This window comes from Streptopelia decaocto (assembly GCF_964273445.1).
Source record: "Streptopelia decaocto genome assembly, chromosome: 1".
NCBI lineage: Eukaryota > Metazoa > Chordata > Aves > Columbiformes > Columbidae > Streptopelia > Streptopelia decaocto.
Window position 1 is genome coordinate 182,778,311 of NC_138663.1, and position 15,397 is coordinate 182,793,707.

The 15,397-nt window shown below is 37.0% G+C and overlaps 1 long non-coding RNA gene across 4 annotated transcripts in view; it reads right to left on the bottom strand.

The window, feature by feature from the left end:
- Positions 1-15,397, bottom strand: part of LOC309444607 — a 93,759-nt gene that overhangs the window by 9,308 nt on the left and 69,054 nt on the right. For 2 of the 4 annotated variants that reach the window (XR_014185104.1, XR_014185105.1), the window contains 2 exons: positions 9,766-9,859; positions 3,247-3,353 (listed from right to left, as the gene is read on the bottom strand). This is a non-coding gene — a long non-coding RNA (uncharacterized lncRNA). Of the gene's footprint in view, positions 1-3,246; positions 3,354-9,765; positions 9,875-9,953; positions 10,093-10,190; positions 10,452-15,397 lie in introns of those variants that run through there. The other 2 variants (XR_014185106.1, XR_014185107.1) reach the window with 2 other exon arrangements.

A 15,397-nucleotide genomic window follows, 5' to 3' on the forward strand; every position in this document is an offset into this window, starting at 1 on the left:
AACGAAATGCGGACACGGATGCTACTCGGACAGTTGGTGACATAGCAGCAATAGGCTTTCTTCAAAGGCTGAAGATGAGGGTCTAGATGGTACCTCAAGGACCCTTGGCCTTTAAGAAATGTTAATGAGAATATAGAGATGCTGAAAAATGCAGGAAGTTCCATCTCTATAAGCTGCCCTGTGTGAACCACACCTGACTTCTCCACCTAGCATACAATGTCCAGCTAAAGAGAACCTTACAGAAGAACCTTTCAGTCCTCTTCTGGGTCTGACTGAGCACAGGAATATTTTCTGTGGAACTAGTGCCATAGGATGTTGGAAATTTTTAGAAAATGATCTCTCAGTAGCAGCAGAATAAAGAATGGTTGAATCAATACTGAAGGCTGGACATCCGTGGAGGCGTATAAGGGGTGATTCTGAGCCTGATTCGGCAGAGAAGTGCAGGATTGTTGTCTTCTTTCAGCTGAAGGATCCAAAGGTGATTAGACCTTATCAAAATTAATTTTGGTGTCATTGTTACCCATAATTTCTGCTCTAGCATCAAGGCTGCTGAGGGATTCAAGAACTGCAGACCACACACCATGAAATATCTAAGGTAATTACAACTCTGCATCATTGGACAGTCTGCTGTTCCCAGGTTTGAACTATGCTTAACTTCAGAAGAATTTATGTAGGAGAAAATCAGGATCTGTTTTGCAAATGTTCTGTTCCTTGTCACTCTCTAATCAAGGTCTAGCCATGTTAGGAGACTTGCTGACAGCCTAGAGCAAGAAGTGGGAACAGCAAAAGAGTTCTGGTCTTTCTCAATGTTTCTGCTCAGGCAGAACCAGAGGCCAGGTGCCTGTATCATCTGTGACATCTTGAGGCAAGATGTTTTACTTGCTCAGCCTTCTTACAAAATTCATGTGATGCTCATTAAGCCAAGCAAAATGCATCTTATGCAGGTAGTCTTTAATAAACACCACTACATTACACAGCAAGTGAATGCTAGAGAGGTTGTGCTCATTTGTAGGGTATGCACCAATACAGAATTCTCTCCCTAGGCTAAAGCTGTTTCTCCAACAGAAAAATAACAGAAACAATACAATTTCTAAAACTAAACCTAATTTTAACAGCTATTTATATGTTAATATAAGTATAAATTAGTGAATAATGAAAGACTACCCGGTATATCATTGGCTAATGAAAAGCTCTGCCGGTAGCCACCAGGCTAGAACAAGAGTTTGGCAGGACCAATGCTGCTCTTGCACAATGACACGTGGTTATTGCTGCCACAGGTGCTGCTGAACAACGTCCTCCCCTATGAGAATACCAGATGCCGGGGCAACAATGGCACATGGTGCCTGTGTACAAATGCACAAACACACACACACAGAAGAATTCCAAGTATTCTTAAAATGTATTTGAATCCAGGAGGGTTTTTTTGTTTTGTCTATGTAGTACCAAGGGGAGGATGAAAGAAATTGGCAAAGGAAAAGAAGCTCCATATAAATTATTTGGCTTTAATATAGAGGGTGACGGAGAAATTCCTATCCTGAGGACATGCTTTATAGGGAATCAGAGTAGTTTCACCAGGCCTAGATGTCTCAAAGGAAGAGCCTGTTGGCAGCCTGAGAAACTCAAACACTATAAATCACCAGGACCAGATGCTATTTTTAAAGGAACTCTGAAATAAATGTGAAAAAATAATGATACAGTTAAGAATTTGTCAATTACCATTAAAAATATCCACTGCTCTGGACAACCGCTCATAACTAAAGAGAAAAAGGTGCAGTTTTAGAGGTAACTGCCTGAGGATACTTTCATAGCATAATATAGTGCCTTTCTCAGGCTACTTACTTTATGTCTGAATAAGCATAAAATAATGGGATCTCAATATCAGGGCTCTGCAAGTAACCTTTATGTCCTAAGCTACTAGAACTGCTTCAACAAAATAAAAGTTACAAATACTGCAAGAGCCTTGAAGAAGTCCTAAAGTTTAATCCTAATTTGGAAATGGAGTAACCATTCCTCAGATGAGGAAAAGTGTAATTTTTCTCGTGTGGGTAAGTTATTTAAATCTTCTTCCACTCAGAACAGGCTCTTATCAATTCCACTGACTTGGAAGGGAGATTGTAAACCCTCCTGAAAAATAAACCAACCCCCACAAACAGAGAAAAAACACCACAAACAAACACCCCTCCTCAACCCTAACACAAAACAAAAAAAAAAATAAAGGAAAAAAGAGTAAAGAAAGGAAGATGTGAATCCCTTTGCTGGTTGTTGAACAGCCATGAACTTCTTTAACTCTGCTAGTTCCTCCCTGCTTTCCTTTTTCAGCAGCTTTAGAGAAAATAGGTGCATAAAGCAGTTTAAAGTCACCTTTACTGGTACTCTCTTTAGCAATAAAACCCAGAATTTTGGCATAATAGAGGTCTGTAATGCAATTCACAAATATTCAGTTATCTTGGTGTTCATCTACTGGAAACATAAGGTATTCCTTTAGTGAGCTTTAACAGGTACTTGCATTTATTTTATGCTCATTTTACTGTTACTTCAGGAAACATCTTAGGAAAAGAACTTGCAAGGAACCGCACAGTTAGTCCAATAAAAGCAAATTCCACTACCCTTTGAAATCCTACCTGCAGCTTGCTTTTATCTGCTAACAGTAATAGTTATCACTGCCAACAACCTTTGAACAAAACCGTTCTGTGATTTCTATTCTGTTTTGCACATATCCTTGATTTAACAAGAAAGATGGGGAACATCTGTGGGCAGATTCCACTGGGCACTTTTTCAGAAGCAGGAGATGTGAACTTGAATCCCCTTGGGCTTCTGAAGAATATACGACTCAGGTTTTCTGTTTCTTGGGAGAGTTCCCTCACCCTGACACTGCTTCAGCCAGTTTTTTAACTTCTTCTGATGGAATTTTGTAGGTCATTATTTTTAAGCAGCTTTTTGGTCTGTCCCTGCCTTTCCCATTCTCTCTCTTTAACCACAGTATGTATTCTTACCCTCTGGTGTTTTTGCCAAATGTTATAAAATATCTGATTACAATCAATCTTTTAATGTGTACAGAAAGGGAAGGGGAGAAAGAAAGAGGTCTCAAGCACTTTGGCTTTCTCAGCATCCTGCTACTCTTCTGTTCTGTGTTGTGGCAGAAGACTAATTCTCACATAAATTCCTCTCCTACTGTTGAAGCTGTGGAGTTTTAGGCACAAATCTAATTCTTCAAAAGAACGTGAGCTTTGATAACCTAGGCCATACCTGGTGCAGAGAGATCACGTCTGTATTGCTTATCTCAGAGCAGAAGATCCTGTGCCTCCGAAGCAGAGTTCTTCCTGGAAAGTTTCCTTGGGTCACCTATTTCCACCCTTTAAGCACAGATGCATTATCAGATTCTAGAAAGTAAGTGCTTGCATACATTCATGCAGTATCTACAGCACTCCATCACCACATGGATATACAGGACTATCACAAGACAGATTTTAGGTTCCCTTCACAAACACGTAAAAAAAAAAAAGTAAAAACACCTAAGAAGTGTCCTTCAATTTTCCAATACTTTAGACACCTATTTCTTTTGAAGAACAAGGTTTTTGGTGTCTTAACACAGACTGGAAGTAAGCAGCCAACTGCACTGGTAGCAACTTAAGCCACTTACAAAAGAAGAGATTAAAGCAAAGCAAACATAAATTAAAAATACAGAAGCTTCTTGGTAAAACTGTACTTTGTTAAATAGCAGAAGCTCTCAGAGACATGCGTGAGAGTCCCACTCATTAAATAAGGCTGGAGCCTATGTCTGGCTAGTTCCCTGCTAGCTTACAACTTTTATGTTTTAAAATCTATTACTTGCATTATTGACAGAAGTTTATCTAAATACTTTGCATTATCCAGAATGCAAACGTGACATTACAGTATGCTAGTCTTAAGTTTGATCACAAGGACAAACTACTGTTCTACATTTTCATTGCAGCTCTTTAAAATAAGCTTCTATAAAGACATTAAGAAACTGAATGCAGAAACTCTATTTAATCAAGCTTTGACATTTATCTCCTACACAAGAGAGATAAAACTTGAATCAAAGGTAATTTTTACAAACACAGTTTGTTTTCCCCTGTTTGTGATATGGGAATGAAAAAATAGCTTTTTGAGTGCAATGAATTGCTGGATTCAAGCACAATTCACTTCTGGAACCTCCACAACAATACAGCCAACAGGGGGCTGTCTGGCTACACGATGTTATCAAATCTGCAGTGAAATCCTTTTTTTGACTGTACAACCTACCCTCATCCATGCACGCTTCCTAAAACTACTTGTCACACAGGTCTTTTAACCAATTTCATATCTCCAAAACAGTAGAGCTTTTTCTGCTACTTTTCATCTGATACTACTTGAAATCCCTTATTTTTGTGTCTGAAGATGAATAATATAGTTTATATATTTATTGATATGTCTGAAAATAACAGATATTGTTTATTGGAAAAGAGGGGGACTTTCACATTGTTTTGAGGACAGGAAAGGTGTGTCGCATCTGCTTCCACGTGTATCTGTATGAGCATTTTGGTGTTAGTTTCATATGTAGACACCAACCTTCTGTAAAGAGGTAGACCAAGATGTTGTTAGGGCTTTGGTACTGATTTGAAGAGCAGATAGGCAAAGTCTGTCCATAGGAGTATCAAAAAAGGAAGAATAAGGCCTAGAATATTCCTTACAGTGGATTAAGCAATGGAAATGAACTTTAATACTGGACTGCCATTCTTGAGAGTAGAGGGAACATTTCCTGGGCGCCAGCACTGTTGCTCACACAGCAAACACATTTCGTTGGCTGATCTCATCAAAACTAACCTGAAGTCATTGAGTGAAACCACCGTGGAAATATCAGAGCCAGACTAATGGTGAAGGAAACAGGAAAACTGTGTCAGTTCCGAACTTGCCTGGCTCAAGAATCACAGAACTGTAGAACCACAGTCATATATTGTTGTTGACTATAATCCCTCGAGTTTATCTTTTGCCTTTATTTCAATAAAATATTAAAAATGTATATATTTGAGACTTTATATGCTATAATTTTTGCCTTATATAGTTCAAATTATAAAATACTCAAAAAAAAGTATTATAAAAGAGATTCCAAATTTTTTTACTTTTAAAACCACTTAAAAGTGTAAAAGCTGCTGACAAAAGGTTCCTTTATAGGTAATAAACCACATGTTTGCCCTGCAAAAACCATAGGAGCACTGTATATTTAAAGATTCAAGCTAGATAAATGCTGTTATAATTAATTTGTTAATTTCAGAAATTTTGAACATAGGGTTCAAATTTTACATTAAGACACAGAAGCAGTATTAGATAAACTTCATCTGATTTATTAACATAGAGCTATTACAAGTGAATTGAATTTGGAAAAAATACTGAGCTGTTGCACCTGAGAGCCATTAAATAACTTCCAACAGAAATAAATGGTTTAAATCTGGGTGAAAAAGTAATATTCCAGTGAATCAGCCCCCTCATGGAAAGATGAACAATGCCACTCATGCCATTGCATTTTCTCAAACACCTCTTGTTTCTGTTTATAGTTAATCATTTTGTTCTGATACACACTTATAACCACCACCTTCAAAAGCAGATTTACATATACATCAGATGTAAGTTTTCCTTCAAATGCATTTTAAGCTTTTTTTTTTTTTTTTTAAAAATCAAGGATTGCTGCTCTGCTTCAATTTAAACTGTGGTAAAATAGTAGATCACCACTTCGGATATATTTCTGTCAATCATTTCTCATGACTTCTATGACAGGAGGTGGTGATAAAGAACATAACGAGAGTCTAAACGTTTCAATCATTACTGCTAGTATTGCTACCTGATTAGGAGAGACTTCCCCCAACACTTAACAAGATACCATGATTAAGGAAAAAGCTGAAACATTTTCAGATCTCTATATCTGAATATCAAGTACAGAACCATTCTCACTCAGTAAAGTGTGCCACTTGCAGTACTAAGAAAACTGCTTTTGTAATTAGAAGAACAATGGCCTGTAGAAGTCCTGAATACATAGGTGTAAGTCACTTTACATTTTTAAAGATGCACTGTTTACACTTGTGCATAAGAAAGTAAGTGTTACAATTTAACTAGGTCATTCCTTCTGCAACATATATCTGCACAGGTAAATTTATTGTAAAATATGTTGAAGTTCAAACATGAGCATTGCAAAATATTTTATACACTGAAGGTAGAGTATTGAAGGTTTTACTCATGAAACCACATTCCAAAAATGAGACAAGTGTTTAATTATAATAGCTGTAGGTGCAAAAAATGAATCGGTGACAAGACGGGACACAAATCAGTATTTTGGAGTTCACAGAACTAGATGACTAGACCATGAATCAACAACGTGGAAACTCAGTTTCTCAGCTTGAGCTGATAACAAGGAAAGTTAATTGCAGATCTGGTCTTTAAAAGATGCACAATACTCACCTCTTCCTCTGTGACCAGAGTTAATAAGTAACATAGAAAATTCCATGAGGAAATGCATCACTGTAGTATAGATACTAAACAAAGGGTTTTTTTATTTTTTTAGACCAAACAAAAAACCAACAGCCCTTCAAGATAAGTGACTATTATTCCTATTTTAAATGTGACACGGAGATGTAGAAACTATAGTAGTATGCAACAGTTTAAGGTACCCTGTTTAAGAAGATAGACTGTCAGACCTAACATTTTATTTTATTTAACTGAAATTACATCTAAGAAGCTCAACTGCAAATCTGAACAGCCAGTGTTTCAAACAGACATGAAGATCTTAAGTCAGACACCTCTGAAGTGAGGAATACAAATACTACAAAAACAATAGCCTGGTAACTTGTTTAGTGTCATATAGGAATACAGGCAGAAAAATAAACATAATATCTAATTCTTAGGAATTCTCATTTGACGTAACCATGAAACGTGGTTTCTTCTACTTGCAGTCTTTTGTTGCATTGCTTACAGAATTTCCTACCAATTTCTGTACCACATATAGCAGCATCAGGCTTCTTGCTTGCAGAGCCCACAAACATCTTTCCTGGCTCAGCACCACACCAGGCCAATCCCATCTTTAGATTCAATATTCTGTATGATCATGAAGATTGCTTCATAGCACACTAACACCAGGGGGCAAATGAAGATTGCAGAATCTTAAAGCAGGAGTTACCTAACTTATCAGTGTTTCATTTTGTGATCTTCATGTTCTTTTTACAGTTTTTACAGTTAAGTTATTAGATTGTGTTTTGGTTTATTTTCCCCAAAGAGCATTCTCCACTTTGAGTTCCAATTCCCATATTAGTTGAAACATTTCATTTACTTCCATAAAGATGATGAGAGAATGACAAAGCATCTTTCACATGAGAAAAGGCTGAGAAAGCTGGTACTCCACCCTGGAGACGAAAAGGCTTGTGTGTGGATATCTTATCGAAGTTTATAAATTTCTGCTGCTGGGGTAAGGGAGAGCAAAGAAGACACAGCCAGGCTCTTACTGTTGTCCAGCAACAGGACAGGAGGCAACAGGCACAAAATGAAATGCAGGAAATTCTACCTGAACAGGACAGGTTGCAGAGTCTTCATCCTTGATATTCGATACCCAGCTGGACACAGCCCTAAAAAACCTGCTCTGCCCGTCCCTGCTTGGACTAAATATCCAGAGGTACTTTTGACCCTCAACTACTCTTGTCATTTTCGGATTCCTTTTTAGGACCAAAATTCATGAAGTAGCTGAGCACACTAATAAGGTTGCCCTTTTCTGTGTGGAATAAGATGAGGAGGATGAAATCAACAGTGATTTAATAGATGACAGCTAAAGCTACTAAACAGTCTGCATTCTCTTCTGGATCTGAAATCCAGAGCCTTTTAGTGAATGTTTGGAATGATCTGAGGTGTGCAAGCCCCTTTCCTCAAGCCTGACTCATGTTCTCTTTGCTTCAGGCCAGATCCCTTCTGTTAGGCTGCTGCTTCTTCCAATTCAAAGGAAAAAACAAACAAACCAACAACTTTGCCCAACCTCTCCCAATCTTTTCAATTTTCCAGTTTGTCATATTGGTCTTTCCTATACCAGTTCTCAGCTTCAGTCTAACCTTTTAACATTAGATTTTTCAACATGGTTCTCTCACTAGTTGTCTTCACTCCAATACAGCTGCTAGTCTACTTTCAAGCAGGCCTATCTTTTCTTTCCCTTCTACATGAATTAAGCTTATTTTTCCTATACAGTGGCTAAGCTTGGCAGAAAATAAGCACCTGAAATGAAACCAGCAAGCCTTCCTTTCTTACATTCAGGCACAATCCTTAGGACTCCAGAGCTGCAATGCAGAGGAAGTTGCTATGGCATTCCCCATGCAGGTAAACCTCTGGAAAATACAATTGCTAATGTTATTTAAGGCATCTGTGAACCATGCAAGAAATATGTTCTTTTCAAAGGTTTAGGAACTGAATAATTTGAATGGGCCCTCATAAACACTTGAAGTCGTTTTCTTAATCCAGACTTGAACTTTGGTTCCTCAGTTGAGTTTTGGTTCTGCAAATCCTCAAATTGTATTTTCATCATCTCACTAAACTGCTATAAGCTGCTAGGGCCACCAAACAAGACAATGTGACCTTTCTGCTTTGTCCCACTCCCTGTCATCCCCTGCCCTATGCCAGTTACAGGTGTTTGCAGATTGAATCAGAGGGAAGGAGCCCATTTCACCATTCACAAGAAGGTCTGCATTGGCACAACGAAGTAGACAGGAACAAATTATTTGGCCACTGGACTTTAACAAAGCCGTGCAAAGAGACTTACTTGTTGCATACTTTCAAATCATTCTGACCTGGTCTTTATATTCACATCTACTCCTGGAAGCCCTGGAAAAAAACCTAGTGACTTTATAATACTGGATCTACAAGAGTAACAGGATGAACACCTCAGCTGTACTTGGCTAACAAAAATCAGTAACCTTTAGAAGGAGGAGAATAGTGGAAGAATAATGTATTTTTCTTTTAAGACCCAGAGAGTCTGGTCTTTCCAAACATATTTTAAGTTCTCAAATGGCTGAAATGTATATGCAGGTCTTTAGCATTAAGCAGTTACAGGTAAGTAAATATAACATAGTGCTACTCAAAGAAGCTTCAGGGAAAAAGGTATCCAACTTCGAGCCAGATAGCATACTTTTTCTGAGTAGTCAACTTCCTTTTGGCCACATATCTTAAGAGACCTGTTGCAGGTATATGTATACACAGAAGCATCTACTTTATGAAAAGTTATTGGCTAATACCACATGGCTTTACTGCTGGGCAGTGCTCAGGTCTCAACTAAATTGGAAATTTTAGCTATTTGGAGTTTCACCAGTTCAAATCCATAGCAGGGGCAGACAAGAAAAGTGTGATTTTTACCAGTGCATACACCAGGCTGAAGTTCTATATGGTAAAATAATGCAGATTTATGAGTTATAACAACTTGGATTCATATTCGTCTAGTCATGTTTGTACCTGTGCAACTGCTCTAGTAGCAGGCCCGTGAAGCCTGAAGTCAAACCAAATCCCCAGTGCAGATAAGCTTTTAAAACATCTACGTGATGTATAAACTTGAAGCTGTGAGTACTTACTTGGAGAAGGCATGTGTATTTTAATGGCAAAATAAAACAAGGCTGATAAAATAATATTAGCAAGTGATACTGAGTCACGATAGTGAACAAAATAAAATCTTAAAAGGAAACACACTTTCAGATCTTGACTGTATCTAAAATTAGTGACATTTACATAACCATTAGTCTACATTTGACTCACCACACAGTTCTTGCATGCAGTTTTTAAAAGGAAAGGACCCAAGTAATTTCCATTCTCATTGCAGTGATTTCAATCATCTCAATGAAAGATTTCCCTGCAAGAGAAACATCTTAGTGGAAGATGAGAAAAAAAATTAATAAGTTCACAGTCAGATACACAATTTATACTTCTAACCATAAAACTGTTACCTGTCTATAGACACGGTGATTTAAGAAATGAAGTGTTCCATAAGTTTTGTTAAAAATTTTGGAAGACACTTTTGCTTTATGTGCTCACTTTGCTAAAAACATGACAAAATATTTCCCAGTTCCATTCATTAAGAAAATGCTGTAAAAATTAACACAGTTTTAAGAGATTTAATAAAATACTGACATTTAAAGTAACATATTTTTAATACTTGTTTTAAAATATATAGACACACTTACCAAGGCATTATTAGACAGATGTAGCTTGAGATGGTTCCTTTAATAAATTCAGCTTTAATGTAAAACAAACCATTCGCAGGTGTATATGTCTATTCTGTATTTATCATCAGATACTATGAAGTCCTAAGTATTGTTTCTGAATAGACGAAAATACAAACAAAAGCCAAGAAAATGTTCATAAACAATCAACATATAAATTATAACAACAAAATAGCATCAGGAAATACATGAAACATCCTTTTCTATGACTCACATGCAGAAGTGGCTAGCCTTACTTCAGCAGCACAGTTAATACTGGAGATATTTACAGTCTTAACACCAATATTTACGTGCTGCTAAAGTATGACAGACATCAGCATCACAAGATTGACTAGTTCATAAGTGATATTTCTCTTCAGGACGATGAAATCCTTGTATTTTTGAGGCAGCACAATATGGCCTGCACCTTTTCAAAACCCACAAACCATTATGTGCTGCTACGTTATGCCAAGGTGTCTACCATACTTCAAGGAAATGGAAACATATGCTGAAAGCAGAATTTTCTTATTGAACAGTAGTTTTCCTGTACTGACATCAGCTGTATTAATAAACTACAAAATGTTTATAAAACAATTGTCTATTGCCAAGCTGACTGTTTATTTACAGTGAAGCTCTAGACTTCATTGTCAACTGTGCATAATACCTTAATGGGACACAAAACAGGAACTGGACAATTGTGTGTCTAATTAGAGGAAATACAGATTTTACAGATGTTTACTTCAAAACAAAACAAAAAAGTCTGGGTTATTTTCTAATCTAACTTCTGGTCATCTGGAGACCTCTGATCTGAAAAAGACAACTGTCATATATAAGAGAATAAGAACTAGTTTCAAAACAAGCTTCTGTCAAGTGTTGTATCAGTCCTCAAGCCATTTGTCACCTCTGTGGGCTACCCTTGCCACAGTTTTGGGCAGACAGATTTACAAGTGTTTCTTAATTTCAGGGGAGGGGAAAAAACCGAACCCAACTAGATTGTTAGTAAGAACAGTAACTTATCTGTTATTAGAAGCAGGAGAGGAGTTCATCTGCCTCCAGCCTCGAATGATTGTACTACTCTACTTGAAGAGGTAGGGAAGAGACTCTTGAGTTCACATCCCTGCCAGGTAACGTTTTCCTACACTAAAGTATGCCAGCGTTTCAAGTGTGTACAGTACTTTTACTGCTTCCCTAGATAACAGGAATTATGCTTTCATTAATGTTTTTATACCAAATTATTGAGACAAAAGCTACTTACACAGACCAGACCCAAGTATTCCATTCTGTTGTAATGAGCCTTCTAGTCAGTTCACGATAATACAATTTCTGTAAATTAACAGGGCTATCTGTAAGCACAAGAAGTTTGGCAGACCGCAAAGGGGGAAGTTTGGCAAGTTTTCCTTTTCTCCCTTCCTATTTTTGCTCCTACAATAACACAGCAGGATGATCTCTGCTAGAAGCGTCTGTTGCTACAGATGTGCAATTAAAGTGAGATTTGCCAGCGTAAGTTTACAGGTAGCTGCAGCAACACTGAGGTTTTTATATAGCCATCTAGGTGTGAATGCTACTTTGGGAACTGCATAAAAGAGCCATTTCTGGTATATTTTATACATGCATGACTATATTTACGTTCTCCCTCCCTCCCTTACTACCTACGTTTGTTTGTTTTTTAAACGGAGGCTAAAATAGGCAAGCTAGGTTATATAGACACAACTTACTCAGTACCTTAGTGAAGTAATACCTGAAATAAAAATAAACATAACTGTAAAGGTATGCTGTGACAATTGGTCGCTCCCCTGAAGAAACTGGGCTGGGCATATCCAAGAGAGGAAGAGGTAAAGAAAAATCTCCACTGTCTATATATAACATGAAAGGCAAAGATAAAGATAGATGCAAGCAAAAACGCTAGTCAGCAGTAAGAGACTTACTTAAACTTTTCTGGGAAAATAATATGAAATATATTCTCCAGCAAGAGAAAATACTGTTTCTTACTTGAAGATTTACCTCAAAAGATTGAAGGGAACTCTTTAAAATAAGACAGCTCTAACATTTAATACCTTTGGAAGTACATTTCTCATTTGTATGTTCAGGCCAAATTCTTCATTTGTAAACTATGTGTTTAACTACACACTGTTGTTTCTATTGCCTACTTGTTTTTAGCCTCTAGCTTAAGCAAGGAGGTTTTTTCTGTTGCATAAGTAAATCCTTCTAAAATTAAACTACACACACCACGAAATAAAGGCTTGGCAAAACTATTATGCTATTTTCTACAGTAAGTACACTAGTAAGAGAACTTGCAGGTAATTCCACCCACAACATGAACACCAAACCTGACATGCATTACAGGACTGTTTTTTTTGTTTGTTTTAAAACCTGACTACCAAAACCGCCTCAAAACAAAACTAAAAACAGAAAACAAAACAAAACCAAAAACCAAACCAAACCAAAAAACCAAACACAACATGACTGTAGATCTTCTACATTGCTATTAAGGATATATTTTGTCTGTAAGGAGAATAAGCAAGTTTTCACATAAAATCGAAGACAGTATGAGAGAGAAGGAGTTGAAGAATGGGAGAAGCATGGAAGGAAAAAGACAAAGATAAAATGTTTACTGATAACTAAGCCAGAAATCTACTGAAATCCAGGAGGGTCTGCACAAAGCTTTGTAGGTCTATGTTTTTGTCATAAAGCAAATATAATCATGCTACCAAAAGTGATTCTCCTACCTCTAGTATCTTTAAGACTGGGATCTGTGGGTGAGACAGACAGAGGAAATACAATAATCATCATCATAATCATAAAAGCTAGGAATCATTTATGCAAGCAGCTTCATTAGATCCCTCCAAGTCCCTGAAAGTGAGAGCTCTGCTGAGGAAGATGGAAGAAAGAAGGATTCTGAAGATGCAGAACTGAAATTCCATCCAAGTAGGCTCTCTACACATACACAGAAGTCAGGAATGCTGTTAGAAAAAGCAACTAAACTGTTACCAAAAAGAAAGAAAGGGTGTTGTGTGACTGAGGTGTTCCAAATTAAGGAAGGAGCCTTTCCTTGATTTCATTATCCTTAGCTGATTTATCAGAGATCAAGCCTAGTATAAAATATCATGTTCAGTTTTTATTGGTTTATGGTTAAGAGTTTACAACAACACCAAGCCAAACCCAATCTCTTTCTGACACCATGAAAACCAGTTACAAGTAAATTTCTGACTACTATAACTACTAATAAACTCTGTGTAACATATTGTATCCAAAAGGTACCGCTAGTCAGCAATCTGATAGTTCAGTGATTTGGAGTAAAACAAATCAAGTTCTTTCTATTAAATACTGTATATTGTCTTAGATGTCTAAGAACACAACCTAAGATTAAACATTTACCTTGTGCCTTTTACTCATACAACAAAAGCAATCTCTTGATATTTCTTGCCCCAAACACCTTCCCCATTGACGGTGTCATAGCATTTGCACACAACCATATTACATTTTGTGTTACTTATTAAAGTGAAGAAACGCAAATCCACTACGAAAGCAATGCTATCGCTTCACTGTTCATTGTGACCCTTTCCCAACCTTATTTCACTTTAAAATTGGAAATCTGAAGGTGAGAAACACTGAAAGACTGTCAGTGTTCCAGTTTAAAGCATTACGTTTGTCCACCGGTGCTAATTGCCCCCATAGCACGGACATCAGCAAGTATATCTCCAGATCTCAGTTTTCCCTGTTCAGCTTCGTAGTTTAAACTGGAAGTGAGATGGGGTTTGCAAGCAGATTGGCACAGTAAGAAAATGGGCCAGTTTGGACAAGCGTGTCCCGTGTGTTCCAGGAAGAGGGTAACTTACTCAGATGGTAGACCGAACATTTTGCAGTGATTGCTTTTTTGACAACTGCTGGTGTATTTGCAAAGCTCTCACAGCTGACACTTCAGTGCCACTAATACACCATTGAATATGAATAAACACACCAACAGTTCAGCTCTTGCTGCAAATACATACATATATATATTCTTTTTTACTAGATTCATCCAGGCAAAAGATAGAGTTAAAGAGATAAAGTCACTTCAGCATTAAGAAATCTAAACAGTTCTATTCTCAAACATCAAAATTGTAAGATCTAGAATTATAGGTAGCTGTATCTTGATAATATACTGTTTACTTCCCTACTCTGCCCCCGCCAGTTGTTTAAATTGTTGTAGTTTTTTATTTTTGTCATATACTTACTCAACACTGTAATACACATACTGCGAACACACTGGAATTTGTAACTCTTGCATTTACTTCTAAATGTAAGTTTTAAGAATAAGCAAGTTTCATATTCTTTTACCTCTGCCTTCTAGTTGTTAAGGACTCCTCTTTCCTCCTAATTCTTAATGTCAGCAGTCTTTAAAGTGATATGCATATATTTCTTAAAAATGAGGAAAGATTCAATGGAAATACTTCAAAACATTACTTTAAAGGTATCAGTGTGCTTTGGGCTACTATTGCATTATTATTTGTTTCAGGTATAGCCTATGATATTCAGTTAATTCACTTAATTGAGACTACTTAGTGGTCACAGAGGAAAAAGAATTAAGAGAATCACAGAATTGACTGGGTTGGAAAAGACCTCAGAGATTAAATAAAACTGTACACCTGATTTGCTATTCCCCTGAAGTAACAGTAAGATTTTGAACTCACATTTAAGACTGCAATTCTAAAAAATAATCTGTCTATAACCTAGCAATTCTGTGCTAGTTTGTTTTGTTTTTGTTAAATTACTGTAATCCAGCAATGAATTAGCTCCACTTCACCTCAAAAAGGAGCAGTCATTCAGGACTGAGTTTATACACCCTCTCCATGTATGACAGATCTTCCCATACCTCCTACCAAGCAGCTGAATATTTCTAAGACTATTATTGATTTGTATTAAAAAGTCACAGTTAATACTTTGGGTAATTTTCTGAATACGAATTAAAGGATCATGAACCAACGTATTTAGACTAGCTGGAGAACTACCGCATAGAATCACAAAGGCAGCTAAAAATAAAAACCAGGAAGTAAAACATCAAGAAATTCAGAAGTATAAAAATACCTGGAAATCTGGAAGTGCAGTTATGGTCTATTGGCATCAAATTCAGTTTTAACTCCTTTTTACTTCATCTCAGCGCTCCAGCCACTACTTACACTAGCTTGACTCACATATTCGCCTGTATTAGA